Consider the following 15,078-nt stretch of genomic DNA (forward strand, 5'->3'; position numbering starts at 1 on the left):
ATTGGAAAAAAATTAGAGCATACATCACTTTGGAAATGTGCTTGCTGACCCAGAGTGATAGAGAGGTACAGCTAACAATCAAATCGAAGGCAGTTCTAGACAAGCTAACCACACTCTGAAGCAATAAGCATGAGATAGCTATTTTCTATGTCCTCTCTGAGGCCAGAAACTCAAAGGATAATGTCATTAAAAATCCCTCAGATATTTGCCTTTTCTGGTGAAATGAGAGTGTGCTGGGTCTGGAAGAAGAATGTTCTAATTAGCAGGACTTATTATTTATACTTGATGAAAATAATGATATAAGAATCAATCCAGTCCCTCCTCCATATGCAAGGATCTTCCAGTAGTTCAGAGATGTACATTTCCACTGCAAATGAACGAAAGCCCTGGCTGCCATGAACAGAATATGCCAAAAAGACATTGACTTTTCACTACAAAACAAGCTCCATGCTCCTTAAGATGGCTCATCACATTTCCAGGTAAAGGTAGCTGGATTTTGCTTGCAGAGGAAAAAAGTAAGTTTGCTGTTAGTGAGACAGAAAAGAACGTGCTCAATCGTTAAGCAGAAGCCAGACAGTCTTAGAGGCTTTTGACTGATTCCAGGGCCTTTGCTAGTATGGGGTGAGGACAAGCAGAACATTCATTTCTTCTCTTAAGTTGGTCTATTGGCTATGAGGTGGGAGGAAGAAGTGCTTTTTGTAACTGAGATATCTTCCAGGCTTCTTGAGGGCCACCTGTCCCCTTAGCATCCTTGGCCCTGATCTGCATGGACAATGTCCAGCCTTCACACTTAAGGCTACGGTCACCCTATATCAATTCAGGGTTGTGACTACAGACTTTCTGCCCTCATTCTTTTTCATCTGCAACTTCTGCACCTAGGCAGGACAAATGCCCATCATCTGGAGTTTTACAGCTCACAGCCTCCTGGGTTGCGTCTGTACCACATCAGACTTAAATGATGCAGTGACATCTGGCCTAAAGGCGGCCAGGGACCCACAGGATAGAGTCATTGTTTGGGGGTGTTCCAACTGCTGCTAATGAAGCCCAGATGACACCAGGCATGAAGTGATAAGTAATAATACCCCCAAACTACTCATGAGCTGCTGCTGCTTGGTTGATGTTTAATAATGCTACAGAGGAAGTATCCTGGAGTGCACATGTTCAGATTCTAAGCCTGAAATGATGCTTCCCTCCAAAGAAAGGTTTAGAATGTCCCTCCTACTGCTCCAGTCACAGAATGACTGATCCTGAAGAGAAAATGTTGACTTTGGTTTAGACAGAGAGAGATCTGCTTTAAGACAGACTCAGGATGCAACATGCAGAGCAAGACTTAGACAGCACTCCGTGTACCTGGGACTCAGAGACTCTGCTATGAGCAAATGTTGAAGCAAAATAAGACCCAGTTAAACCCCTGACGTCAGAAGCCGATGTCCCGTTGAGAACCAGACCACACGCAACAAGAGCAGGGAAACCATCTTACCAGACAAAAAGAGAACTAGCACTCCAACCTCAAGAGTTTGGGGCTTTTACAAGTGTTAGTAAAGAGAAGCTGGAGAGTGAGATCCTACCCGACTCTGTGTGATGGTCGATGTGTGGTCGACTGTGTCTAACGCCTTCACGCAGATTGGGCATCTTCATAAAAATTCTAGTTTAAAAATTTAAAAAGGATGGGGAGAAAAATGAAAATGCCAACAGAAATTCTTCTGGAGACTATTATCTGCAGATGCTTGAGCTGGATGCCTACCTCAGCATTAGCAGATAGGCAGCCCTTCTTTATTGAATGCTGAGAGGTCCAGGCCGATGCCATCTGCAACTGTTATTCTGGGAGTGTCCCATACAGAACCTCTCTGCCCTCCTCAGCTATTAACAACAACAAAAAAAAGAGGCAAAGTCTGGAGCATATAGCTGGGCCTAGCTCAGCACCTGGCGTACAGTCTGTGCAAAGTAAGAGTTGGCTTCAATAAAGCTACCAAGTGCCTAATTAGGCAAATCGGTCAGAAATGGACATCCCCCTAGGAGATATTAAACACTTTTGGAAATGGTGACTTTTAGCAGAAGGGAAAATGAGAGAGAGAGACCTGGAAGCATGGGGCTGTGTTATTTTATTGTTGTAGTTTTAAGCTGATGATCTGGTGATCTCTAGGACACAGCACCCCTCTGTCAGATTTTGTCTCTTTTACATTCCTGAGGCCCCTCTTTGCCTGCCTATCACTTGGGCATCCTCACAGTGCTGTCTTGATCCCTTTCAACAGAATTAAACCCACCCTCACTGACCACTTCCTTGTTAGTCTGAATATAGCTAGCATTATGCTCTTGAAGCCATTTGTTGCCAATAGATTTGGCCTAGTCTGTGAATTAGTGGATATGGACACGAGGAACACGGGAGTTAACACAAAGCTTTGAGTCAGATCTCCAAGTTTTCTAGTTCTTCCTGGTGTGAGCAGTTGGCTTATCGTTAAGATGGAAATAATACCGGTACTACACAGGGGGTCTAAGGATTACAGGACATGAACATGAACATATATAAAGCCCCCAATAGACACAGATCCTCTGCACACAGTTGATGCTCAAATATAGTCTTTCCATCCTCAGTAATAAGTAGCATCGGTATAACTTATTAAATATGCAAATAGTTTTGATTAGCATTAGCACATTCCATCTTCACAGATCCTTCCATGAAGTAGCCACGAGAACCACTTTACAGCCCCTCATTTTAGAATTAGGTCACTGAGACCCACTTACTGAACGTAGTTTGCCCAAGGGACTCAGCTATCACCAAGGTACTGGATCCTAACCCGTGACTGTGTCCTCTGTAGTAGGAATCACATTGGAAGGAGAGGTGTCCTGGGTCAGCATGATTTGAGCTGGATGCTTGTCTTCAGCTTTTGACCTCAGTGCCATCTTCTACTCTAATCTTCTACAGTAAAGTGTCCTTCTTCTTAGGCACTCCTACCCTATGAACCTAGGTTATTTTTCAAAGCACTTATCACTCTTTGTCCCCATCTTTCTTTATCAATTTTCATACTTACTATTTCTTCTCATAAGAATGTGAAATCTGTAAGGGCAACACGTAGCTCTAAGCCTGACACTCAGCAAGCATGAAAAAATATGCAGTTTGTAAATTAAATAGAAAGTAACTGATAATATTTTTGAGGGTACCTTTATTAATTAGGTCTATTTCCATTTAAAACATTGAAAATCCTCCTAATGAGTCCAGAACTTCACTATGCGTTTTCCCATTCTGTAACATCTCGAGGGCCAGAGCAGGAAGTCTTAATAGGAACCTAGGAACAGGCACCAAACACTCAGTCTGCAGCTGTCCATGGCTGGCTTTCTCACTGACCTCTCTGGACTCAGCCTCCTCTGTAGAATGAGGCAGCCATACCTTTCACATAGTGAACTAGGAACCTGGGATACGGAAGTGGATGTGAACACACACGCACATCCTGTCTGTGCCTGAGTTTGCTCACATAGATTTCCAGGATGGGATGAAGTGGGATGTTCTGCCTGCTAAGGCCCCAATTCTTCCACAAAGAACTCATTTCCATTAAGAGGAAAGAAAACTACCCCTCACCTCCAATAACCCTGAAATAGTGACTGACCTTTGCCGTCCAGGGATATTTTAGCATTCCACTGGATAACATGAATTCCAACCCCTCCTGGCACATGGGTGAGTCTGACAGAGCTCTCGGCCCAAGTCAGGGCTTGGATCCCAGAATCAGCCTCAGGACAGATTATCTTCTTGGAGCATTTCTGAGATGAAAGAGCAAGGAAAGGAAACAAGACTCAAGATCTGGAAAATCTTAGATTCACACTGAGAAGATCAAATAACTAAATCCTTTGAGAGGCAGAAGAGATCTGAAAAGAGAAAATAAGAACCAGTAGTTAGGCACCAAACAGGGATAGGAGTAGAGAAGATGGATTAGCAGAAGAGAGAGAGAGAGAGAAGCTTGTCTGCAGAGAACAGTTCATCAGCAAATGTGACTCCTCTTTATCTGTTGGTAAGAGCTGGGTGCACAGGTAACCACTGGGTTAAAGGAACAGAGTCAGAGCAGATTTATCACATGGGAAGCGCTTAACCCAGAGCCTAGTGTATACAGAGGGTAAACAGACAATAAAGTGAGTCACTCCCCGACTTCCCTCAACTCTGATGTTGTGATGACTTCATGGTCGACACCTGGGAGGGACGCTTCTAATCAGTTTCCGCCACCCTGAGTGGGGTTTCTTAGGGGTCAGATTTCAAGTTGCCCTAGATTATGTAGTTTAAATGTACTTAACGGCCTTCTAGAGCCATGCTAGGTTGATCCTCCACCTGTGCCATGTGGCTTTCAAATATAAATATTCAGAGTCGCTAATTTCTTACTGCAGTGTTTTCTGTAAACAATTAATAAATTGTGAAGAAAATCTAGTATCCATCAAGCTCTCCTATGACAAAGAAAAGATTACCGCTGCTCAATATTGTTTCTGCTGCCTAAGGAAAGCCCTCAAAGGAACGGAGTCCATCTTGGTTTAAAATAACAATAATTTCTAAAACTATTAACTCAGTGCTAGGTAATTTTTACTAAGTCCAGTATATTTCATATTTCACTAACTTGTAAGTGCAAATACTGTCTTATGCACCTTAACATTTAAAATTGTGGTTTTTCTAAGTCACAACTGGTTTTCTAGCAAAATTCCCAAACTCTCCACAGGGTTCCTTACTCCAACATTTTCTTAGGTCTCAGAGAGATCCATGTGTGACAGGATAAGGATGTCGTCCGCTTGTTTGATGCTCCGGTCAGCAGAGTGAGCATTCAGATGATGTTCAAGGCAAAACGTCATGTTGACTGCATAGCCGGTGGTGGAATCACACGCCTGTTGCAATTTCTACTAATGGAGTCTTACACCCAATGGAAAAAATAATAATAATAAAGTAAAAGATAGTAAAACTCTACATCCCCATGAGTTTCTAGGTCTGGAGTTTCTCTCCCGGCCAATTCTGCCACCAGCTTTACTGAGCCACTTGTATCCACTGACAGATGGAGTACATAAGCCTTAAATAATCCTTCTCAAGGTGATGGAGAAACATTTCCTTTTTCCATGGTACATGGGGTCAGAAGTGCCTCAGACCAAAACTGCCTTAGCTTCAAGTTGCACAACTATTTCAGTTCATATTGCCAACGTAGCTGCATCAAAATGCATTTCTCTAATCATCTCTACACTCTGCCAGGTGCTAGTTCTCTTTTCTGAGAATTTATGAATTATACAGAATTGATCCAGTCCAGCAAACTCGCTTTCTGCCTTTGAATCTCAGGAATCAAGGTTTTGGTTCCTTTTATTCTCTGAGGTGTCTCAGCCCCTAACTAAATGTAGTGATGAAATTAATTATCTGAAGAGAAGTGAGACCCCTACATTTAATTTAATCCTGCAACAGAGCCCAAGCCATGGCTCATATGCAATCAAAATGGAATTCTAAGGTAGTCTGTCTTTGGATCCTCAAAAGAAATCTCTTGGAGAATTAATCTTCATCTTATATATGAAAGAATGCCCCATAGTTATACAGGTAGATGTCTCAAAGCTTGCACCTAGTATCTGAGATATCTGATTCGAAATGCGTGCTTTGGCTGCTATCATCAATTCACAGGTTAACGTGAAATTGGCTGTTAATTGTTCCATGGTTGTTAGTTGTATCATTAGCTAGACTATGAGATTCTGAAGGGTAAAATCCAGACCTGTACTTCTTTTCTGTCCCCAGCACAGAGACCCAGCAGATGATTGACTATGTAATTGGTGCTCAAAAACAAGTAATTTTAGTTTGAACTGAATTGAGTCACATAGGATTGGATGGAATTAAATTCATGCTCCTCACTGATGATACTGTTAATAACCTTGACCCCTGTGCAACCACAGTTAGCTGTAATTGATATGCCCCCTCACACTGAAACCACATGATCACTGAGCTCGAAAAGCCATCATTGATGACTACAACGAGTACAAACTCTGAAGCTATCTGTCATTGCCTTTCACAGTTTTCAGAGATCAAAAATGGTACCGGAACAAAACATTGCTTTGGAGTCTGAGAAACTTGGGTTAAAACCCTCTCTCCATTGTATAGAACTGTCCAAACAGTGGAAAGTTGCATAGTGTTTCTGGGCCTCTGTCTTCGAATCTATACAAATGGTTATAATAGCACATACTTATAGAGTCATTGTGCAATTTTAATGTGATACATGGACCTATAGTGTAAACCCTCAAACTATAGTATTTCACTTCTCAACTTGTTTCTCTTCCATCCTATTCCTAGTATCAAATGGACTCAAAGTACTAATGAAAGCATCAAAACAAAGCTTTAACTGATCAGATTACATCTAAGACTTTGTCTCTAATTTTGTACAGTCAGTACTGCAGAAGGGAATATAAAATTCTAGCAAGAGCTAAAATATCTGGCTTTTGATAAATATTTGCAGCTGCTACTATTGCTGCTGCCATCATGATATAAAAAATATAGCATGTGTGTAGCTGGGTTCCTGTGGATCCTTGTAGAAAAGTAAGATAGTCTATGAATATCCTACAGAAATTCACAGAAAAGCATGAAGGACTAAACTCGTTAGGATCCAGAATACCAGCCCACTCTGGATGTAAAAACCAGAAAGAATTGAATTGTTCTTTCTTTAAGCAGGAGGGAAAATTAATATGAATGACTATATTGAGCCAATATCATCATATTATTTTTGTCTCTGTAACAGCTAGCATTGTAATCTTCACTCATCAACATCGTCATCATCAATGACCATTTTTATCCTGACTACATCAATAGGACAACAAGGGGATAGTATAAGTGGAAAAACAAATGCACATTTAAAAAACATTTCTTAACTGGCTATCTTTTTTATTTCAAAAATGACAAATTCTTCCAAACTGGATACTGCATGTTAAAATGTTGGCTAAATAAGTTTCTGAATCACTGCTCCCAAAGTTCCCATGGAAATATTCATTAAATTAGAATCTAGAAACATTAGTCTATGATATGCTAGATCCCAGAAAGAGTTTTTTCTTTAACTAATGCTTAATGTCTATGTATTGACAGGCCCCTTTGAAAATTCATAAACTGGATCTCCAGAAAAATGTGCATCCCCACACACACCCCCAATATGTGGGCCCAGGTCAAGCCCTGACCTCAGCTACAAAAAGCCAAGATTACAGATGCCTGAACCAGAGCCCAAGGCCAAATAGAGATCGTCAGGAAGGAAAAATAGAGAGGCAGAGTGCACTGGGCCACCCACCCCACGTGCGACACTGTCCCTACGGAACGGAGCTTGACTGGACAATGGCCAGAAAGTCACATCCATCTGCTGTATGGGGACCCATTTCCCCTCTTCATCCTCTGCCTCAAATCAAATCTCAAATACCGCTTTAGGAAATGCGCTAATTTTCATGGTACAACTTTACAATGAAATAGTGATTAAAAATGACAATAGAGATGAATATTCATTGACACAGAAAGTTATTTACAAATGTTTAGTGAAAAATTAGTTTGCAAAACTATACACACATGCATAGTGACTAGACTTAGGGGAAAAAGGTTTAATATTGGTTATCCCTGTTTCGTGAGGTTACGAGTTCTAGTTTTTCTAATTTCTTCTAGTTTTTTAATCTTTAACTAACTGCATTTTCTCTTCTGTGTTGTGCCTATATTGTTCACAAAAGAAAAAAATAAAACTCATTTTTAATATTTTATAGGAGCTGCTGAAATGCAGTATCAAATTATAATCTTTATGAGAAACAGAAAGTTACAGAAATGACATCAGAAATTCTAATCAAGATTTTGTAGAAATACATCTCTTAAACCAACACTGAACTCAATACTTAACAGGGAATCGCTACAGGCAACAGATAGGAAATCGGGAAATAGATATAGGTGGCTGCTCCATTTCTAGCAAACATAGTAAGACGTGAAACAAACAGATCCACCAGGATAGGACGCAAATTAGCATCTTTGCAGAAGACATGACAAGCTACCTTCCTCAAAGGTTTTTAAGCTAATTAAAATTATCAGCTTTACACTATTGAAACTAACAATAACATTTAGAAAATACAGTATAGTAGAAAGTTATTATAACCACCCCAAAACAACTCAAAATCTTAAAATAACTGTGGCTAAATTTAATCTTTCTATTTTATAACTCTACAAATGTTTTGCTTATCAAAGTTCGCAAATTGGTACCCCATAGTATAGGATATGCACATGCATCTATTCAGTTTTGCATTCCACATTTTATCATTTATTATTCTATGAAAAGTACATTTCCAAGTCATTAAATACTTCTCAAAAATATGACCAAAGAAATGTTCCATTGATGTATTTGCCATATGAAAATACTGGTTTGACATATTAATATACTGGAAATTTACTTTTCTTCCATTAATTCAGCTGTAGATTTCTATCACTGTTCTGTAGATTTATGATTTATGAGTCCAGAGTTGTGAGTCTACCAAACAGGTGTAATTAAAAATTAATTTAAGGAGAACCCTGATTTCATTATGCCTCTTTCCAGCTTGGTGATTTTGTTAAAGGAAAGTGTGTTCTCCATTTTATGCCTCCATATCTAATGAAAAGAGTGCTAAAAATGGGACCAAAAATGTTCTTACCAAATCAAACTGGAGATGTTAGTCAGTTCAATAAAGCAAGAATAATATATATATATATATATATATATCTCTATATAAAAGAATGAACTTCTATTATACAATAACGTAAATTGCTCTTATAGACAATATACTGAGTGAAAAATACTGTTTGCTTCCATTTATAAGTTCGAAGGCAGACAAAACCATTCTATGGGGATAAGGAAAATAAATGGTTTCCTTCTAGAGTGGGGTAATGCCTGGAAGGAGGCAAGAGGGAGACTCACGGGTTCTATGTAATGTTTTATAAATTGTGAGTGATGGTTACATGGGTGTGTTTTGCTTTAGGCTAAAAAAATTGCAGTAAAATAAATAAAGTAAAAATGCATTAAGCTTTATGCACTTTACTGTATGTTATAGCTGTAATAAAACGTTAAAAAGCAAGTATGTTGCATCTGGCATTTAGCACTGCACCTTGGAAGAAGCAAATATGCCTAGTATTACACAATGCCAAGATGAGACTTAAATTAACTTTGAACAATTGCATAAGCCACGACAATTAAAAGATGTATACAGGTCATCATAGTCTCTGTCACTCACCCTATATCCTAAGAATTTCTATCAATTAATAAACTAATAAATAAATTTGCCAAATTCCTTGTGACGAGAAGCCAAATAGATACAGACCAGGAGAACTGGTGCCAAAACTCCTGCTCGCCACCATGCTCTGAAGGCTGCCAGAGGTCACACTAGCAGGCATGGAATAGTCAGGTATTAAAATGAGATTTAATTGATTCTATGCATTTTAGTTGTTTGGTTTAATTTTCCTAAATTTGAATCATAAACATAAGGCACTATAGAGTATATCAGGCAAAAGGAAAATGAGTTTGAATGAAACCTTCACTTACTCTTAGCTAAAGTCTATTCCTGTCCAATAATCATGTGCCAAATCTGTGGTCACCCTCAACATCTCAAGACCATGCTTCCTCCAACACCCAATGAACACGTGCATTTGTGTGCTTCTGGTGTGTGGAGATTCAGACTCCTCTGCCATCACCAGTAAGTGTTTGAACACACTTATCATTGGAGACACAGCTGAACCTTGGCTAATAATTGGCCAAATGAGTTAGTATAGGGTGTGAGGCTGGAGTTGGGGTAATGAATTCCCTCAAAAGGGGATGGGATATCCAGCTATCTACCACTAAATCCCCAAAGCTGAGGAAACGAAACAGCAATGTCAAGACCAAAGAGTGAAAGGGCCAAAATAATGAGAAACGGTCCAGGATTGGTTTGCTAAAAGCAAATAAAATTGGGATCAATGCAGGTGGGAGAAAAGAAAAAAGGGTGTGACTGTCAAAGATGATACTGTCACAATAATGGATGGGTTGGCCTGGCTTCAAGAGACAAGGCCAAAGGCAGCAACGACCTGTGCACTTTACCCATAAGCACAAAGACGCTTAATATAGAGGAGGACCAGGAAAAGTTAAAAGACATTAAGGAAAAGGTAAAAAACATTAAAAGAGGACGTTTGAACTGCAAAGAGGAGAGACACTCACACAGCCACATTTGGTCTGAGTTTCTCAGTCTCATCAGTTTTAACATCCTGGACTGGATAATTCTTTGTTGTGGGGACTGTCCTCTCCATAGCAGGATGTTTAGCAGCATCCCTGGCTTCTACTCACCAAATGCCAGTAGCACTTCCCTCTAGTGACTACCCAAATTGTCTCTAGAAAGGTCTCCTGAGGGCCAAAATCACACTCAGTTGAGAACCATTGGGCTAAATGAAAAGGAATTAGAGTTAGTAACTGAATTCATTGTATTAGATGCTTGTGTGTTGCATGTAATTACACTTGAGTAAAACATCTAGGAAATTTTATATAGTTTGATCCATAAAGTACAGTTACATCTGTGCTTTGCAAAGATCAGAATTAAAGAATTCCTCAAAGTTTGTTTCAAATTGGGTAGACTTTTATTTGAGTTGGCTCTTATTGATCATTAAATTTAAAAGTCTGGTGATTATAGAGAACATCTATGTAAGCAGCTTCCCCAACAGTGCCTTAGCCTGGCTTGTGGATAACTCCAGAAGTTACTCATTATCCATTGACATTGCACCAGATGATACTAGTACAGCCATTAGCCAAAGGTGTGATGCAGGCAGTGGGCACCATATATTCCTTTATTCAACAGATAATCATTAAGCTACTACAATGTGACCTTGCATTAGATTCTGGGAAAACAATAGTTAAAAAATATATATGGTCCCTACTCTCATGAACTTTAGAATCTAGTGAACAACAAGTTCAAAGTCAGAGGCAGGAGAAAAGCTTTTGTGGTTCAGGTCTCTTGGAAGGCTTCCTCCAAGAGATGTGAGAAACCAGTTTGATTGGTATTGGGGGATAGTTTTAAGTAGTTATACTTGTGTAAGCTTCAGGCCATTTAAGAAATGACTATGTTAAAAGCTCCTCACATGACCCCCAGCTTACTTTCTAAGTTACTCAGGGAGGAAGGAAAGGAGAGGATGGCAAATCCCTGTAGATATGGCCAATGATAGAAACCCTGCTGTAGAGCTGGAGGACTCTCCCTTCAACCCACAGCCCCAGCGACTCCAAAATGAGAGGATCTACAGAGATAGAAGAGGCTCTTCTGGACAATAAGCTACAAACAGTTGTGAAGATCTTTTCTTCAGCTGAACACCTTAGAAATCTTCTTCCAAATTTTGTATCTCTATCACCCACCTACTCATAAGTGGAAAAATATTTCTACAGTATCAATAAATATGAGAGACCATACCTCTGACATTTTGTACTTATTTTCTACTTAGTTATAAAAGCTATTTTCCAATTTCAGACAGCAAGCTGGATGTTTACTTTCTATCTGAATTTATTGTTTTGTTTTTTCAATAGAGATTTACAGACAACCAGTAACAAAAGGACAAATTGATGATGCGATAACAATATTTTTCTACAAAATTTTATTGCTTTTTTTTTTTTGCAATAGGTAGCCCGCCTGGAAAAGATGCCCTTAATAACGTTTTCAATTGGACTGTGGGAGGACTTTGTAGAAATGTTTGCCCTGCATGACAACAACAAAGATGATGTGGTCATGTGGTGAAATTCCTATGTCAGCACCATGCTGTGTAAAAGGATTTCAAGAGAATGAATGAATATCGAAAAGTGCTTGGACCCAATGTTTGGCACACTACACTTCCTAGTAAAATATATATATATATATTATATATATAATGCACTTAGTGAAGCCACAAGGATTCTGTTTGCTAGCCCAGAAGATCTGTTTACATCACCAACAGGAAATTCTAGTTAAAGGAGCCATGACAGAGGCTTAGGATTTCCAGTCACTGGGAGGAAACGTTTAATGAATGTTTTATAATTTGAAGTATCATTGATCCACAACACAATGAGCGCTCTTACATCTGAGCTACCTTCACTGGTCTTGAGTTTTAAAGGTTCTGAGTTTGAGGTGTAGCTCACTGGCTTGCCCCAAGTCTTGCCTCATCTGAATTGTTTCTCAGCCTATCCACAGCATTATTCCTGAAAGAACCTTCAGGGTAGAGTTTCATGAACAAAAAGATCTTCAAAAAAGGAGCTGGGTGAAAACCACTAATCTTAAATGACAAACACTGTTAAGATCTCTGCTAGAATTACAAGCCACTGGCTTCTTGGTGGCAGCAAATTGTGGTGGGTTTTGATTTCAGAGGGACTTGAATTTGAATCTCTTGAATTTCTACTTTATTCATTCATCCATATGTTCATTCATTTATATCAATTACTTTCCATTTAATACCTAGAGCCTCTGTTTTTTGACCTGTAAAGTGGTAATGATAAAAACATCATGATCACTAGGTCATCATGGAAATACTAAGGTTAAAATATAAACAACACTTAGAAAGATTTCTAGTACATCGTAATTATGTTGGTTATTGCCATGATTAGTACATTAAGGCAAAATGAGGTGCTTCACCAGGACAGGGATCTCTGCTCCCTGTGAGTGCCATGAGGGGTGTCTCCTATAATGTGAGCACTCAGGAAATATTTGTGAAATGAAAGATGAGTAGCCTGACACCTTCCAGATGCAAAATACCTAGAAAGATGAGACTAAATGAAAATTTTAATACTCTTTCACATGCAAAAGTAAACTATCAAGAAAGTAAGGGAAATCTGCTAAGGCCAGTAGCAAAGCAGTGTTATGGAAGGCTCTGAAGTCACAGCCTTTCTTGGAAATTCCTTCCAATCGCAGAAGGACTGGAATTTGGTGTAAGGGATACATTTACGGGAAGACCAGAGATATATTTTGAACCATCACAGGAAGGAAAATTCGATTTGAGAAAGATGCGTAATGCTGATACCTGTGAAGAAGGACACCCTCATGCGAATGATGAACTAGAGGACAGAAGCAGACAGTGTCTGTCTGCCATTGGCTCTGGATGGAGATGGAAATAAAATGTATTCTCTGAGAATCTGGGCACACAAGCCAGCCATGCATTTGGAATTCACACAATCTTCATAAAAACATACACCACCAATAAAGCCCACAAAAATGAGAACTTTAATCTAAATTGTACTAGTTAGTATCCTACATTTGCCTGACAGAAGGAAACACAAAGTTTCTAGATATCCTCAACTAAGGCCTCAAAGAATTGCCAAAAATAGAGATTTAAAACATGAACTGAAAATAAAACAAAACTCAAAGAAACCATCACCAACAACAAACAGCAGAATTCTTCAGATACATAATGAGAATATTTATATGTTCAAAGAAATCAAAGGTGGGAAAAAGAGAAAGGGCGTAAAGACATTCAAAAATAAACACAATAATGCTTGAAAAAAATTTAAAATATTTTGAGCCATGTCCAGTTAAAACAATCAATAGTCAGACTGACTTAAAAAACATATCAGCCTATGAATTTTACAAATCGTACATCCAAATCAGAAGGGTACAACAGGGTTGAAAGTGGAAGGATGGAAAAATATATGCCACATGACACAAATATTGATAAAAGTAAAACTGGTTAGGTATAGTCATGAAATAATGATAGGGCCCGGCCCGGTAGCGCAGTGGTTAAGTTCTTACGCTCCAATTCTGAGCGGCCCGGGGTTTGCTGGTTCGGATTCCGGGTGCGGACATGGCACTGCTTGGCAAGCAATGTTGTGGTAGGCGCCCCACGTATAAAGCAGAGAAAGATGGGCATGGATGTTAGCTCAGGGCCAGTCTTCCTCAGCAAAAAGAGAATGATTGGCAGTAGTTAGCTCAGGGCTAAGCTTCCTCAAAAAAAAAAATTAAAAATAATGGTAAAAGGTTCAGTGAAATGTTAAAAATAACTATAGTTTCACAGTATTTAAAGCAAAACTTGACAGAACTATAAAGAAAACATAAATATAATGGAAAAATTTAACCCAGGCTTCTCAGTACTCAAAAGAAAAACAAATAAAAATGGGACAGAATAGATTTAAACAAAACACTATTTTCAAGTTGGAGCTAAGGAACATGTAATCCTAAATCCAACAATTGCAAGATACACATAATATTCAAGCAAATGTGAAAGTTTTAAGTGAATTTCTAATTTTGCAAATCATAAAACAATTCTCACCCCATTTTAAAATAGCAGTATCTATGTATCATGGTCTCTGATCACAACACTACTTAGGAACCAATTACATCAGACTTCACCCACATCAACACCCTGCCACAAACATCTGAGTAACCAGAAGCCGCCACATCGCTCCCCAACCCCAATTACAGTATATATAAAGTAGCTGAGGACATTCAGGAATCCAGCACTCTGCCCATCTCACCATCCTAGTGATGGAAAGCCTGAGTGAGCACAAGCCAGTAACCAGGCTTCTCTCATTAGCATACCTTATTCCAAAGGAGAGCCCAGGCCACCACAACCTCCAGCTGGAATTTCTACCGTCGGAAACATTTCCCACTCTGCTGCCTGGGTGGGTTCCTGCCGAAACCCAAACAGGGACTTTTCCAAGAGCCTCCTCCGAGGTCTGAATGAAATATTTTCCCTGGCTCTGGAAGGGAGCCCTGCATTAACAGCAGAGACATTAGCAAAACACCGACCACAGATTTTTTATTTTCCTTTCTGTGGAATGTGGCTTAGTCCTCAGGACTGAGGGTGGGTTATGTCTCCTTACAGGACTATTTCTTCTCTAGAGTCCATGTAGATGTTAATAGGAAAGGTTAAGGGCTCATTATGGCCCCACAGGCTGGGCTGCCTAGCAGAAGAGCCCCAACAGTAGTAAAAACCAGCTGGGGAGTCCAAACTCCGAGCAGGATAGACAGGTAAAAAGGGGACAATGTGGTTTTTAACAACAAGCTCTTATTCAGGCACACACTCAGGCACACACAGACACACACGTGCACACATATATATACACACGCCTGCACAAAGAGAGAATGAGAGAGACTGAAAAACAGGTTGCAGCATCAGTGACTTCTTCCAAATCTTTA

This window comes from Equus asinus, chromosome 6 (assembly GCF_041296235.1).
Source record: "Equus asinus isolate D_3611 breed Donkey chromosome 6, EquAss-T2T_v2, whole genome shotgun sequence".
Classification (NCBI taxonomy): Eukaryota; Metazoa; Chordata; class Mammalia; order Perissodactyla; family Equidae; genus Equus; species Equus asinus.